Genomic DNA, 15,922 nt, shown 5'->3' on the forward strand with positions numbered 1-15,922 from the left:
AGGGACCTTACCAGGTTTGTCACATGAACCTATTATGGGACTGGGACCCCAGTCTCATTAACCACCTCTGTCCGAGTCCCGGTCGGGATTTCTGCTGTTTCCTGGTCCATGCTCAGCCCTTCCATCTCATGTGGTTTATCCACTGGTGCTGTATATGCGCCCTTCCACCGTCACCGACAACCGACCAGCACCACCCTGAACCATAACAGCAGAAATGCTTTCCACCTGGCTGTTAAGAGGTGAAACCACAGGCATTTTGGGCTCATTTACCATTTTTCCAAGGTCTCTCTCATATATTATATCTTCCGGATGTAATCCAGAAGCATACGCAGTGGCAACTTTTGACAAAAGTAATAAATTCAGAAGTAAACCATTCCTGTCTTGTTCTCCTTTGTTCTGCACAGCCTGCCTTTCAGTGCTCCACCTAGTGGTACTCCGCAGTACCAGAATGTCAGACTGTGGAGGAGACACACTAGTATAGATTGGCTGTACATCCCAAAGTTCAAACTTCACTTTTAATACTTTGGTTACAAACCAGACTCTTATTTTTATTTATTTATTTATTTCAGGTACTTATATAGCGCTGTCAATTTACGCAGCGCTTTAAATATACATTATACATTCACATCAGTCCGTACACACTCAAGGAGCTTACAATCTAAGGTCCCTAACTCACATTCATACATACTAGGGCCAATTTAGACAGGATCCAATTAACCTACCAGCATGTCTTTGGAGTGTGGGAGGAAACCGGAGTACCCGGAGGAAACCCACGCAGACACAGGGAGAACATGCAAACTCCAGGCAGGTAGTGTCATGGTTGGGATTTGAACCAGCAACCCTTCTTACTGCTAGGTGAGAGTGCTACCCACTACACCACTGTGTCGCCCCATTTGATCCCAGACCCAAGTCCTTCCTGGGGACTGTTATTACACTGGGAATGCAGACAGACTCATTCGCTGAGACTTGAGAAGTTGCGACTTTCAAACGAACATCCTCCCAGCTGGAGGTCACCACAGCCTGGTGCTCACCCAGAGCGCTGCCAGGTGCTGGACTCATATACAAATTTTCAGACTCAGCATCAATGAACTGCTCCAGATCATTACCAGTGACAATGTCACTTGGACACTTCATGCTAACATCACTTTTGTGGATCACAGACAAAGTTTCTGCTGTGTGCTCGCCCTCATTTGGTCCATCTTGCTCACGTGGGTTAATCCCTGCAGCAGCCACCGCGCCTTCAGGTAAAAGCTGTTCTGCAGTCCCTCCTGCTGGCACAGCAGAAACCATGTCCACCTTATTTTTGTGCATAAAGGCCTTATTTATCATGGAGATTAGACTTTTATCCCAACTATGCCAATCCATTGTTTGTGCGCTCCGTTCACCGGTACTCCTCAGAACCGATCCATCCGCCCAAGGGGACATATATCAACAGATGGGCTTAGCTGCAGACTTTGAATCATGTCAGACTTTGGTAATACCTATTTTAACACAATAGGTTGTGATATACCACAACCACCTTGCTGGGGTGGCGCGTCATAAACCTCACACACTTTTGCATTTTCCACAGGTTGCATTAACCCACTATTTACCTGCACACTTTCCGTATTTGCAGATTGCCCTAACACCTTCCCATTAAAAGGTGAAGTTCCACTCTGCCTCACCAAAGTGACATCACAGTTGTCCAGGACATCCTCCGCCTCCAATACATAAAGTTCCCTGGATATTTCTAGGGACAACTGTGCTGTCTTACCACCAGTTGCTATGGGCAACGGCCCATTTTTTATTACAGATTTTTTTCTGCAAGAACCTGGGGTTTTTCCAACAGCAGTACATTTTCCATAATCATAAACATTGACATCATTTGTACCTCTTGCAGGCTGTCCTAGCCCACTGCCAACTTGAGACTGGCAGATATTAGACACATCACTATTTCCCTCTTGAGATGCACACACAGGTGCCAGTTTGACTTTAACCCCTGCCTCCCCACTGTACAGGGTACTGCACAGGGAAAAGTCACCCTCAAGAACACATTCAGTGGCCCCACTAACTGGGGTCACTCTCACATCATGGGCAGTCTCATATTCAGTCCTTTTCAACATAAACTCAGTGGTTCCAGCCATCATTTCATTCGTACCCACCACAGTAGTAGGGGTCACCATCCTCATTTGAGTATGGCGTCTCACGAACCAATCCTCTGCTGCACTTTTACTGGCCAACTCCCCCTGGTGGCCACGGGATGAAACTACAGCAGGTATCTCCCACTGTTTAGCACCCCCTGCTTACACAACAGGAAACTCCTCCTTGTTGCCAGGGGTGACTGCAAACATATTTGCACAGGAATTTGGGCCTGCAGACAAAAACTTTTGCTCAGCAATATTATCTCCAGCCGTATTCCATAACCTAAGGCAAGAAAACATGCCATGCCCCAGCTGGCCACATTTCAGGCATGGTACTGGACGACTTTTTCCCAGGGCGCTTCTCTCCTGGTGATTCCCAGCTGGCCGGAACGCATAGGCCTCTTTGTGGGGACGCTGAGCCAAATCTCCACTGCAGCTCCTCATTACAAGGCACAGCTTTCACTCTCGTCGCCATGGGAGACCGCACTCTCCCAGCAGAACTTTGCTGGCTCTCTCCAACATGGTTTATCGGCTCCTCCTGAAGCCACTTGCCACGATCCTTGTTAGACATATCCCATGGTACACAGACAGCCCAACTGGCTTCCTCTGTGTTGCTATGGGCAACCACTCTCAGACCAGGCCTTTGGTCAGCCTCTCTTCTGGCACATAACATAGGCATCCCTCTGCTAGACCCTGTCTCAGGCTGTGGTACTTTCCCACTTTTCACAACAGCTGCTGGTGGTTTAACTGCAGCAGCGATGCCAGGGGCAACAACACCCCTCTTCCACTTATGGACATCCAGCCACTCTCCCCTTGCACTGAGATTTGGCTTGCTTTCCTCTGTAGCTTGGTTCACTCCTGCCAAGTGCCACTTGCACCAGTCCACAGCTGATTCAAACACTGGTGGATTCCCCATATTCACAGTTACTCCACTGCACAGAGCAACAACAGGAACACTGTCTCTTTAAGGGGTCTCTCCCTTCATGGTACACACTGGTATATGCAAGGATCTTCAGTTATGCCCACATTCGAGCACCACTTGTAATAATTGGGGGTTGTTTAGCTCAGTGTGGAGCCTACCAGTGAGCGGAGTCCTATATTTAAGGGCTTGTAGGCCCACTTTTATTAAAGAAAGAAAATGTCCATCCAGAATTCCCACGCAGGGGTTTCACAGCAGTAATATAGTAATAAATGAAAAATACCAAGCCACCTGGCTCTCGAGCAGCACCGCTGCTCAGGCTTATGCTTCAGCCTTCTTGGCTCTCTAATGGAGTTCCTGTACAAACCCTGTACCTCAGCACTCTTTTCCAGCTTCCTTGCTGTTCCATCTCACCGGCTTGGACCCTCTGTCTGCTCTGAGAGACGGAACTGTGCAGATATGCACACTTCTTCCATGCTCGCCTGGACTCCTCGGGAGGGTGGAGCCCAAAACCCTGGTCCTGACTCTACTATCAGGCCCACAGACACCTGAAAAATCAGTGTGCTGATGAGTCTCAAAACCCGGACCCAGGACTGGGGATTTCATGCCACCCGAATCTCTAAAAAATCCCCGGGCTCCAGGTCAGTGTTGCCAACTGTCAGTATTTTTACTGGCTGCCAGTAAAAAATGGGCACTTCTGGCTCTCCTGCCAGTAAATGCCAGTGACAGAAAAAAGGTTGCCAGTAAAACATATGGCTGTGACGCTCGGCTTGGAACTGCTTATGCAGAGTCGATTTCATGTGTGTACCCGCCCATTTTAATTTCTTGCCCTCCTGAGTCCTGTCCCTGACCTACTTACTTATATTGAAAATAGAATAAGAAATATGTTTTTTTTTGCCTTAATATATACTTAATATCACATTCTAATTGTATATTGTACTCATTTTTAGCCTAAATACTAAAATTTGCACTTACAGTAAAACTGTAATTTTGTAACTTTTGTAAATGCCAGTAAAAACGTGGCTGTGCCAGTAAATTTTGGGTGTCGTGTCAGTAAATTTCAATCTGGTAGGTTGGCAACACTGCTCCAGGTCCCAAAGTGGACTTTACTAAATAATGAGGAAACTGAAAAGCCATTTTCCTCCAAAATAAGCAAATACACTGCCCGGTTGAGAGTCCTGCTTCCATACACCGGTGGGGTACCACACTACCACAGTATGTAAACAGTAAAAAAGGGAGGACAGACCATATTGGCCCCATAAAGAATGAGGAAGGACATCTGGTTACAAAGGATGGCAAAGGTATCGAATTTATTCTTCTCCTCAGTCTTCACATTGGAATCGGGGGGCTTCAATAACCAAAACTACCGTGTTTATCCTCATGACACATCACAGGAAGCACCTCCATGGTTAACAGAGGACAGAATTAAAATTAGACTTGGGAAACTTAACATTAATAAATCACCGGGACCAGATGGCTTGCACCCAAGGGTACTTAGGGAACTCAGTCATGTAATTGCAAGACCATTGTTCCTAATTTTTACTGACAGTCTACTGACTGGAATGGTACCAGCTGAGAAAAGCCAATGTAGCACCAATATTTAAAAAGGGCCCAAAATACATCCCTGGGAATTACAGACCAGTTGGCCTAACATCAATAGTATGCAAGCTCTTGGAGGGGATGATAAGGGACTATATACAAGATTTTAGTAATGAGAACGGTATCATTAGCAGTAATCAGCATGGATTCATGAAGAATCGTTCTTGCCAAACCAATCTATTAACCTTCTATGAGGAGGTGAGTTGCCATCTAGATAAAGGAAGGCCCGTAGATGTGGTGTATCTGGATTTTGCAAAAGCATTTGACACAGTTCCCCCATAAACTTTTACTGTACAAAATAAGGTCCATTGGCATGGACCATAGGGTGAGTACATGGATTGAAAACTGGCTACAAGGGCGAGTTCAGAGGGTGGTGATAAATGGGGAGTACTCGGAATGGTCAGGGGTGGGTAGTGGGGTCCCCCAGGGTTCTGTGCTGGGACCAATCCTATTTAATTTGTTCATAAACGACCTGGAGGACTGGAGGATGGGGTAAACAGTTCAACCTCTGTATTTGCGGACGATACTAAGCTAAGCAGGGCAATAACTTCTCCGCAGGATGTGGAAACCTTGCAAAAAGGTCTGAACAAATTAATGGGGTGGGCGACTACATGGCAAATGAGGTTTAATATAGAAAAATTTAAAATAATGCATTTGGCTGGCAAAAATATGAATGTAATCTATACACTGGGGGGAGAACCTCTGGGGGAATCTAGGATGGAAAAGGACCTGGGGGTCCTAGTAGATCATAGGCTCAGCAATAGCATGCAATGCCAAGCTGCTGCTAACAAAGCAAACAGAATATTGACATACATTAAAAAGGGGATCGAGTCCAGAGATAAAACAATAATTCTCCCGCTCTACAAGACTCTGGTCTGGCCGCACCTAGAGTATGCTGTCCAGTTCTGGGCACCAGTCCTCAGGAAGGATGTACTGGAAATGGAGCGAGTACAAAGAAGGGCAACTAAGCTAATAAAGGGTCTGGAGGATATTAGTTATGAGGAAAAGTTGCGAGCACTGAACTTATTCTCTCTGGAGAAGAGATGCTTAAGAGGGGATATGATTTCAATTTATAAATACCGTACTGGTGACCCCACAACAGGGATAAAACTTTTTCACGGAAGGGAGTTTAACAAGACATGTGGCCACTCATTAAAATAAGAAGAAAAGAGGTTTAACCTTAAATTATGTAGAGGGTTCTTTACTGTAAGAGCAGCAAGGATGTGGAATTCCTGGTATCAGCAGGGAGCATCGGTAGTTTCAAAAAACTATTAGATAAGCACCTGAACGACCACAACATACAGGAATATACAATGTAATACTGACATATAATCACACACATAGGTTGGACTTGAAGGACTTGTAGCCAGCATCACAATCCGGATAGTGATGCTGGTTCCAGAGGATGTCTAAACAAAGCTAGCACTGACTTTCTTGGGAGAAAAGCCAATGGAGGTTTAGTGAAGAGGAGTAATGTAATTGTGTGGGGGGTAATAACTGCCTGCAAGTGTTACTTAGCATGGATGAACTTAAAGCGGAGTTCCACCCAAAAGGGAAAGTTCCGCTTTAACGCGTTAATAACCTGCTGGCTTTTTTTTTTTAAAACCTGCAAGGCAATGTCATAATGTGCTAGTATGCATTGCATACTAGCACATTATGTGAAACTTACCTAAAAACGAAGCCCTCCAGCGGCGCACTGTCACTGATGAATATGCTACCATCTTCACCCGGTCTTCCTTCCAGGTTCACAGACTTCGGCTGTGTAAGTGGCCGGAACCACCATGATGTCACTCCCGCGCATGCATGTGGAACTCACCGTTTATGGTACAGGACTCTGAAGGAATGGCACGGGTATGCCGTTTCTTCAGAGTACATGCGCCAGTGACGTCGCCGGGTGCATCTAAAGTAAATATCTCCTAAACGGTGCAAGCCTTATTATACTGTAGGCTCACCTATGGGTAAAAATCATGCATGGGAGTTTACTCCCACTTTAAGGCCTCCTCCCCTGCTCCTGCCTGTGAAATGGAGCTTTTGGGGAGGGGGGAGCGGGTACCTGATTTTGACAGGTACCCGCTCCCACCTCCGAACCTCCCTTCCGAAAGCGGAAGTTCTCCTCCCCCCCACCCTCCTGCAGTCTTTAGTGACATCTGACAGGTCCCAGGAGACTGCAGGACTAATCAAAATGTGCAGCGCCGCTCCAGCTTGGGTGCACACTCAAGATGCCGCTGAGCTGAGCTGAGCACAGCGCTGGACTGTGGGACAGGTGAGTGGCTGTTTATTAAAAGTCAGCAGCTACAAAAACTGTTAATTTTTACACAGGAGACTGGAGCGCCTCTTTAAAGTATAGCTAAAGGCAAAACATTTTTAATTTTCGTTTTGGTTAGAGTAAAGAAGGATTAGAACGGGGCGTGTCCAAGATGGCGACGGGAGAGGAAGCTCACTAACGGAGCTCCTGGAGTCCGGCCGTTTATCCTTCTCCCTCCCGGCATTAAAACTGCTTTTTACAGGGGTGGAACACTCCTCAGTGTACTTCGGGAGCTCCGGGTCATGCCCAGCGGCAAAAACCGGCGATCTAAGTCTGCAGCAGCATCAGTGGACAGAGCCAGGACCAGAGGCCAGACCGCTATTACAGACCACATGGCGTCTCAGATGGCGGCAGTGGAGTCTCCCCCTGCTACAGTAGAGATGGTGCACCGCATGCCTGCTGCCAGGGGACCCCAAGGCTCTCCTCCTTGCACATTTATTTTTAAGTTATTACACTTCAAGGATAGAGATGTGGTGCTGAGAGAGGCCAGGGCCTTACAAGAGCTGAGGTTTGAAAATACAAGACTATATTCCCTGATTACTCCGTAGAGACTCAGCAGCAGCGTAAGTCCTTTGATGCGGTGCGCGCCAAACTGCGTGCAAAGGGCCTCAAATATAGCATGCTCTTCCCTGCCAGATTGAGGATGGAAGATGGGGAGACAGCCCGATTTTTCACTTCCCCTGAGGAGGCGTCCTCCTGGATTGAAACGGTTCGCAGACATTGAATGCCTTATCTCCTGCGTGAGAGATGGAAATCTTCCCCCTGAGAAGTATTTAATATTATATCCTGGATTGATTTGAATGATTGAGCTGATTTGTTGCATGATGGAGAGGGGGGTGCAGGACTGTGTGTTTTTGGTTATTTTTTTGGTTTTGGTTAAATTGCATACATGAGTCAGTAGATTTATTGCAATACATGTTCAGTGTTCACTCAAAGAATCTGTCATATGTGCACAGTGGCAGTGTGGTAGGTGGTCAATCCGCTCAATGTGTATCTCATCCTCCACTATGCTGGATAATGGGACCCTATGTCAATTTGTAAGATAGTGTCCTGGAACACCAGAGGCCTGAATTCCAAATTTAAAAGGTCACTGGTGTTCCAGTTTTTGCAGAAACAGTCGCCCCATATATGTATCCTTCAAGAAACCCACCTAACGGGGGGTAAACTCCTGAGTCTCAGAAGGTCATGGGTGGGTCACTCATATCATTCGACTTACTCTAACCTCTCGAGGGGGGTTAGCATATTAATACGCAAATCCTTACCCTTCGGCTTATTGGCTGTCGAGATTGATCCTGGAGGGTGGTATGTGATTTTGCATGCTAATATCATAAATTTGGAGGTGGTAATCGTGGCATTGTATGTACCTCCTCCTGCCTCTATTTCCTTTTTATACCAGTTGGTGTCTAAGATCCTACAGTATGCAACTGACAATATCCTGTTGTTGGGGGATTTCAATATGGTCCCAGATCCTGGGCTGGACAGACTCTCCCGAGCGACAAGCTCTGCCACTGAATTGAAGGCATGGGCAGATACATTTAATTTTACAGATCTTTGGCGTTGGAGACACCCACAGTTAAAGGCCTTCACATGCCACTCAGCTTCTTATAAAACCTTTTCCAGGATTGATCTGGTCTACTCTGGAGGGACTGTCTTATCCAGAATAAGAGATATTGCCATCTTGCCTAGGGGGATCTCAGACCATGCCCCAATTTCTTTGCAGCTGGAATTGTCCTGTCCGGCATCGGAGGGATTATGGCGACTTTCTAGGTTCTGGTTGGCGGACTCGAGAGTGGAGATGCCTTGTAAGGCTGACAACATTTCCTTTTGGAATACACGGGACAGATCTGTCCCTGCTCCAGTCACCTGGGATGCCTTTAAGGCCACTATGAGGGGTAGTTTTCAGGAGCACATTGGGAAAGTCCGCAGAGGAGCTCGCAGGGCGTTGCAGGAGGCTGAGGCCAAGGTGGGGGTTCTGGAGTCTGTTTATATTCAGGAGCGCACTCCGCAGGCGTACTCCTCATTTCAGGAGGCCCTGCGGGATGTATCCCTACTCCGGATCTCCACTACAAAAATCCATTTGCTTCACCAGAGTCAAAGAATATTTGAGCAAGGAGAGAGAAGCGGACGCTTACTTGCCTGGCTGTCTCGGGAGCATTCTTCCCCAGTGTCCATAGCCCAAATACAATCCAGCAATGGGGAGATTCTGACGGATCCTACCCATATCAATGCTAGATTCTCCTCTTATTACCAGGAACTTTACAGCTCAAAGGTACAATATACTGATGGGGAGCTGTGGGGCTATCTGGACCAAATAGATCTGCCCTGTCTCACAGACGCCACTAGGGAAAGACTGGATAGTCCATTGACCCTTAAAGAGATCCAGACATTTTTGCAGAATGGGAAAACGGTGGGCCCGCATGGGTTCCCAGCGGAATTTTATAAACAATACGCGGATGACCTTCTACCCACGTACCGCGAGGTCCTTATGTCGGCCCTTGACAGGAATGAATTACCTCTGTCCATGTCTGAGGCGGTGGTGGTGATCCTCCCTAAGCCGGGTAAGAACCCTGAGCTATGCTCCTCTTATAGGCCAATATCTCTCCTGAATGTGGACCTGAAAATACTTGCTAAAGTATTGGCCGGCTGCCTGAACTCTGTCATAACGGCTCTGATCCATCCTGATCAAACTGGGTTCATGCCCGGCAGAGGGACTGATATAAATATACGTAGGCTGTTGACACATATGGACAGGGCGGGGGGGGGGACAGCCTGGAGGTGGTAGTGTCTCTCGATGCAGAGAAAGCATTCGACTCGGTCGAGTGGGGCTACCTCTGGGCTGTCCTCCAAAAATTTGGGTTTGGACCTATTTTTATTAGGTGGCTACTCTTGATGTATACTCTTCCCAGGGATAGGGTGCGCACTAACAATTCGCTGTCACCAGCCTTTTCATTAGGCAGGGGCACCAGGCAGGGGTGTCCCCTTTCTCCGGGGCTGTTCGCCCTGGCGGTGGAGCCCCTGGCATCAAGGATCAGGTCCAAACCCACAATTAAGCGGATGCGGGTGGGAGTGGTGGAGGAGAAAATATTGTGGTATGCAGATGATACTATCCTGTATTTGAGTGATGTCTCCTCCTCCCTCCCGGTTGCTCTACAGCTGATAGACGTGTTTGGGTCATATTCCGGAATTAGAATAAATTGGGACAAATCCCTCATATATCCCTTGGATCACACTAGGCATAAACCTCCCATTCAGGGCCCATTGGTGTGGGTAGACAGTTTTAAATATTTGGGGATCCGTATGGGTGGGCCGATAGCCAGGTATATAGATCTCAACTTGACACCCCTGCTGGAGTCATTCTCCAAACGATGCACGGAATGGAAGTCACTTCCCCTGACCCCTGTGGGTAAGGTCAACTTGATAAGATGATTTATCTCCCAAAATTCGTATACTTCTTCAGAAATAGCCCGATCCAGATCCCAGCATTATGTTTTAAGAAATTACAATCAATAGTCACTTCTTTCATTTGGCTTGGCAAGGTGCCTAGATTAGCTTTAAAAACACTGCAGTTATCTGTGGGGCAGGGTGGGTTGGCCCTCCCTAACTTTCAACAATGTTATTGGGCGGCTGTATTGGTGACGGTTCGCTGGTGGTTTTTGCAGCCCAGGGATAACCCGGCAGTGACCCTGGAGGCAGCGCTTCTCTGGCCATATGCTACACTTAGCAACCTAGTGTACCACGGAGTCAAAGCCCACCCGGAACCACGCTGATGCGTACAACTATTATGGTATGGCATAGAGCTAGGGCGGTTTACCGCTCCCCAGATACTTTTTCCCCTCACACACCGCTTTGGGGTAACCTCCCTAATTGGATGTTCTTTAGGTTTTTACAGGTGAGACATGCCTTCCAGCATCAATTCCCTAGTGGCGTCACTCTCGGGTAGGACCAGTGGAGAGTCTGTTGTCCTCTAAAGTGCTGATAGGCCCCCTGTCTGCACTGTACCTCTGTCTCTCAGTGTCCTCATCAGATAAGTTAACTAAGATCTTTCTAAAATGGAAACAGGACATCCCTTCACTCACGGAAGAGGCGTGGGAGGAGTGCGTCTGCTCATATGTGTCAAATATGATCTCTGTTAGAGACCGTTTTTTTCAATTGAAGTTTTTGCACAGGGCATACTATACCCCAAGTAGGCTGGCTGCCATATACCCAGAAAGGTCCTCCTCTTGTCCTAGATGTGGAGATATAGAGTCTTCTTTTCTGCATATGACTTGGTCATGTCCCCTTCTGCAGGGTTTCTGGAACCAGGTTTTGGAGGATATAAATCAAACAGCGGGGACCTCACTCCCTCTGGCCCCAGAGATCATGCTGTTAAATATACTAGCTGACCGTACAGTGAGAAAATATGCTAAATTGTTTATAGTATACTCTACCTTCTATGCTCGCAGGGAAATTTTACTGCGTTGGAAGAGTGGGGCACCACCCACCACCACAGATTGGAGAAATACCTTGAACACGGTATTACCCTTGTACAAAATAACATACATCAACAGGAAATGCCCGCATAAGTTTGATAAAATCTGGTTCTCCTGGATAGATTCCTGGGGATCCTTACAATTGGATGTAGCCCCGCCTGATCCGGACGAGGATCCTTGATGGATCCGGATTGGGCTGGGTGGATCTTGGCCTGTGAGTTGTTGGGGCATCCCCCCCTCCCATCCCCTCCCGACCCCTCCCCCATACAATCCTTCAGTTCCCTTTCCCCTCTTTCCCCCTTCCCTGCCCCCCCCCTCCCCCTAAATTTATCCAAGACTCACAGGTACAGGTGAGAGTATTCTCCTTCCGATATATTTCAAATCAAAGAGGGATATACATTGCAGGATGTTTACTATACAGATGTATGTATATAATACATTTTACTTTTATTTGTACTTCCTTTGATTACTATGCAATGGGTTGTAAACTGACATGTGAATATTGATCTTAAATAAAGTTCACCTTTGTAAAAAAAAAAAAAAAAAAAAGGATTAGAACCATTGCTGCCAACCTACTAGATTGAAATTGACTGGCACAGCCAAGTTTTTACTGGCATTTCCAAAAGTTACAATATTACAGCTTTAAGTGCAAATTTCAGTATTTAGGCTACAAACAAGTACAATATGCAATTAGCAGTGTGATTTAAGGTAGAGTTTAAAGCAAAAAACATATTTCCTATTTTATTTTCGATATAGTAAATAAGTAGGTCAGTGGCAGGACTCAGGAGGGCAGGAAATTGGAATGGCCAGGCACACACACATGAAATTGACTCTCTCAGTGACACACAGAACAGATCACCGACGCGTCACGTCCCCTCCTGAGTCACAGTGACATTCTCTCTCCAGTAATGACAGTCCTGGCTTGCCTTGCTCCCATCCTGCAATCCACCCACATGGCTTGGTTCCCTTAAACCATGACATCACACAACATGCTCAGGCACCGTCTCCGCCAGGCCCACCCCCCGCCAATGCTGCCGGAACACACTGTAGCAGACCCTAAGTTGATCTTGGCCGGCTCCGGACCGGAACTGTGCATGTGCAGTTCCGAGTCGAGCGTCACAGCCATATTTTTTACTGACAACCTTTTCCTGTCACTGGCATTTACTGGCAGTTTAATGTTATAGGAATATCCAAAATGTTGGGTTGCCATCAGAACAGTAATAAAGGTGAAATCTTCCAATGGGGACACCAGTTCTGCTGACAACTAGGTATTCCCTAACTTTTGAGGGATTTCCTCTCACTTTCTGTTTTGGTTATGGGATAGGGAGTTATGAAAAATCTCCTCAATGTGACACAGATGGTAAAATAAAACCATCAGGGGTTATATATAATACCTCTTATTCTATCCACATGGAAAAAAACTTTAAGACCGCAGTAGAAGTTTTACACGTAGATTTATTTTTTGTTTGATATATATTGCTGCCTTGTGCTTTTCTGCCCTATAGGTAATTTAATCAGAAATATAGACATGTAAGCAAACGTTCCTTCCCTGAATGCTTTATGCTACTGAATTTGTATGTTAGACTTTCTATGTGATGTCACCCAGGGGCAGAGAGAACCGCGCATAAATAACCAGGAGGAGAATATGCCAGCTGGCAAACGCAGACTATAAAAGAAGTGTTCCACGGAAGACAGGATTGTTTTTCATACACTTTGCTCTCTCTCTGATTACATTCAATTTTTAGAAGAATTTGTTTTTATAAAATGGTGTATAAACAGCCCTCCAGGATCGCTATAAATTGTTGTATGTTGGGGATCATTTAAATGTAAAAATATAAAACTGCAATGTTACTGTATGAGAGCGACTTTCGCTTTTGAGTCACACTGTATGTACCCATTAGGAATTGTTTTATTCCTTGTCTGTTATTTTTTTCAGGTAACAGTAAATTATTTTCAGTATCATCAGGGCTGGGAACTAGCATGGCATCTGCTGTGTCACAGTTAATCAGTACTTATGTGTCACAGGGTTACACAGCAAAACCAATATAGTGACGTTTCTCAACCACCAAGCCATGGCCTGCCACCTCCCTTCTGCTGGCTACAGCTTTCTGTCTGTTTTACCAGCTACTATTATCACACCAGGCAGACTGGACCACCAGAGGACTCTACAGGCACCTTAGACAGTCAGGACGGAAGACTTCCCCCCCCCCCCCCCCCCAACTGGAGAAATGGGGCTAATTAGTGTCTCACTGTCATGGCAATAAGGAATGTTCAGAGAGGAAATTTGTGTAGAAAGATGTAGCTTTGACAGGAGACTACAATCGACCCCCGAAATTTGTGGGCGTTACGTTGCTAGAGCACCCGCCAATTGTGAAAAACCACAAATTTTGGATGTGGGTGCTCCATCCCTTACTGGATTGCAAATCTTCAGGCTCCAGCGCTGTTGATGGTCCTGGTTGCAATTCTTTGGTGCCTTGTGCATTGTCTCCTGTAGTGAACTGCTGGTACAGTTTCCGTGCTTTCTTACGGATGATGCAAAACAGATTACAGCGCACACATACAAAAATGACATTTATCCTGCAAGGCTAGTTAAAGACACCTGAACATATTCAAAAAATACAGGGTGTTTGGTCACACTATATGGTCATATAGTGCTAAGCCCACTTACTGCGACAAAGTACCCCGAATTAGTGGGTCCTACTCTAGTAATAGAATGAAAGAACCAGCGTCTCAACCATGGGAGACAAACTCCTCTATGTGGGAGAACTGAAGGGATTCCTCCTATGCACTGGTGGCCACTAATAAGAGGTAATTAGGATTTTTTGAATATGTTCAGGTGTTTTTAACTAGCCTTGCAGGATGAATGTCATTTTTGTATGTGTGCGTTGTAATCTGTTTTGTACTGTTTTTGGTCTTATAGCAGCAACATCTTGAATGTAAAGCATTTTAGGGTGTGCCCCCCAAGTATGTTTTTGTATATTGTATGGACCCTGACCAGGTCTCTTGGGCTGGAGCACCCCTCCCCCTCATTATCTCCTATTAGTGGCCACCAGTGCATAGGAGGAATCCCTTCAATTCTCCCACATAGAGGAGCTTGTCTCCCATGGTTGAGACGCAGGTTCTTTCATTCCATTACTAGGGTAGGACCCGCTAATTCGGGGTATTTTGTCGCTGTAAGTGGGCTTAGCACTATAAGACCATATAGTGTGACCAACCCCCCCGTATTTTTTGAATATGTTCAGGAGTTTTTAACTAGCCTTGCAGAATAAATGTCATTTTTGTATGTGTGCGCTGTAATCTGTTTTGTACTGTTTTTGGTCTTATAACAGCGCCATCTTTTATGTAAAGCATTTTAGGGTGTGCCCCCCAAGTATGTTTTTGTTCTTACGGGTGATGTTGCCATTCAAGGGGATGTTCTTCTTCTTGCAGTCGGGAAACATGAGAACACTCAGTGAAACACTCGAGATAGCTACACGCGGTAAACTGTTATGATGCGGGAATGCTGGGCTGGGGTTTCTGAAAACAATTATTAGTTAGATTCTAAGGAAAAATCCGTGAACGTCTGAGGCCGCAAACTCTGAACCGCGAGTTTGCGGGGGTCAACTGTATAAGCATATTGCAGGTATGGGAAATAAGTGGAGTAGTGGCATGTATGGGCCAATGACTGACCTATATCACTACGTGTTTATAAGATTTTATACATGGTGTTACAGGGGTTCATATTAAAGGGTAATAAAATATGTTGTATAAATCAAGAAGATCACAAACATGGCACTGGTAATAGTGCAGGATAAAAATAACTGGCAAAAAAAACTTACACTTGTAAGCAGGGGTTAGTGCAATTTTTCGGGAAACCCCACCCCTGGATGGATACTGTGGGGTTAAGATAGTCCTTTATAATCTGGGGACAGAAGAGCTTGAGGCAGAAGCTGATGGGAAGGGATAGCCTACAACCCACCAGCATGTAGGATAAAGCTCAAGGGAAATGTTCCTTTGGGGTTGGCCTGTTATAGGCTTCCCCTTAAGGACTACCCATTCAAGGGGGCCTTCATCGAGGAATGTGGAAGTACTGGAAGGCATTGTGTTATATTTGAAATAGGACTGTTCTGTTACACTTTTGACTGGTATATGGAGGTGGTCTTCTTATTTGTGGAAAAGAACTGTGCCCTTTGTTCTGATACAGTAAAAGATTGGAATGGCTGATTTTATGGACATTCCTTTATTTTGTGAGGTGGCCCTAAGGTCAGGAGCGTGTGCGTGTTCAAGATGGTGCCTCCAGGTGTTGTACCCATCACACTTCCCTGTTGCAGGAAGATGGTGGGCGGTACCCTTGGTCAGCATGATCGTTGCTGGCGGCAAACCAGGCCCCTGCTTACACACTGAGAAGTAAAAGTAGAGTGAATCTAGTATAAATAGTCCAGGTCCCAGATTAGCTCAAATGCAGCAGTTGATGAAAGTGCCAGAGTGCTTAGGAGGAGCCTGTCAGGAGCTGGGTACTGTGAGATGGAAG

The sequence above is a fragment of the Aquarana catesbeiana genome, linkage group LG05, assembly GCF_042186555.1.
Source record: "Aquarana catesbeiana isolate 2022-GZ linkage group LG05, ASM4218655v1, whole genome shotgun sequence".
Classification (NCBI taxonomy): domain Eukaryota; kingdom Metazoa; phylum Chordata; class Amphibia; order Anura; family Ranidae; genus Aquarana; species Aquarana catesbeiana.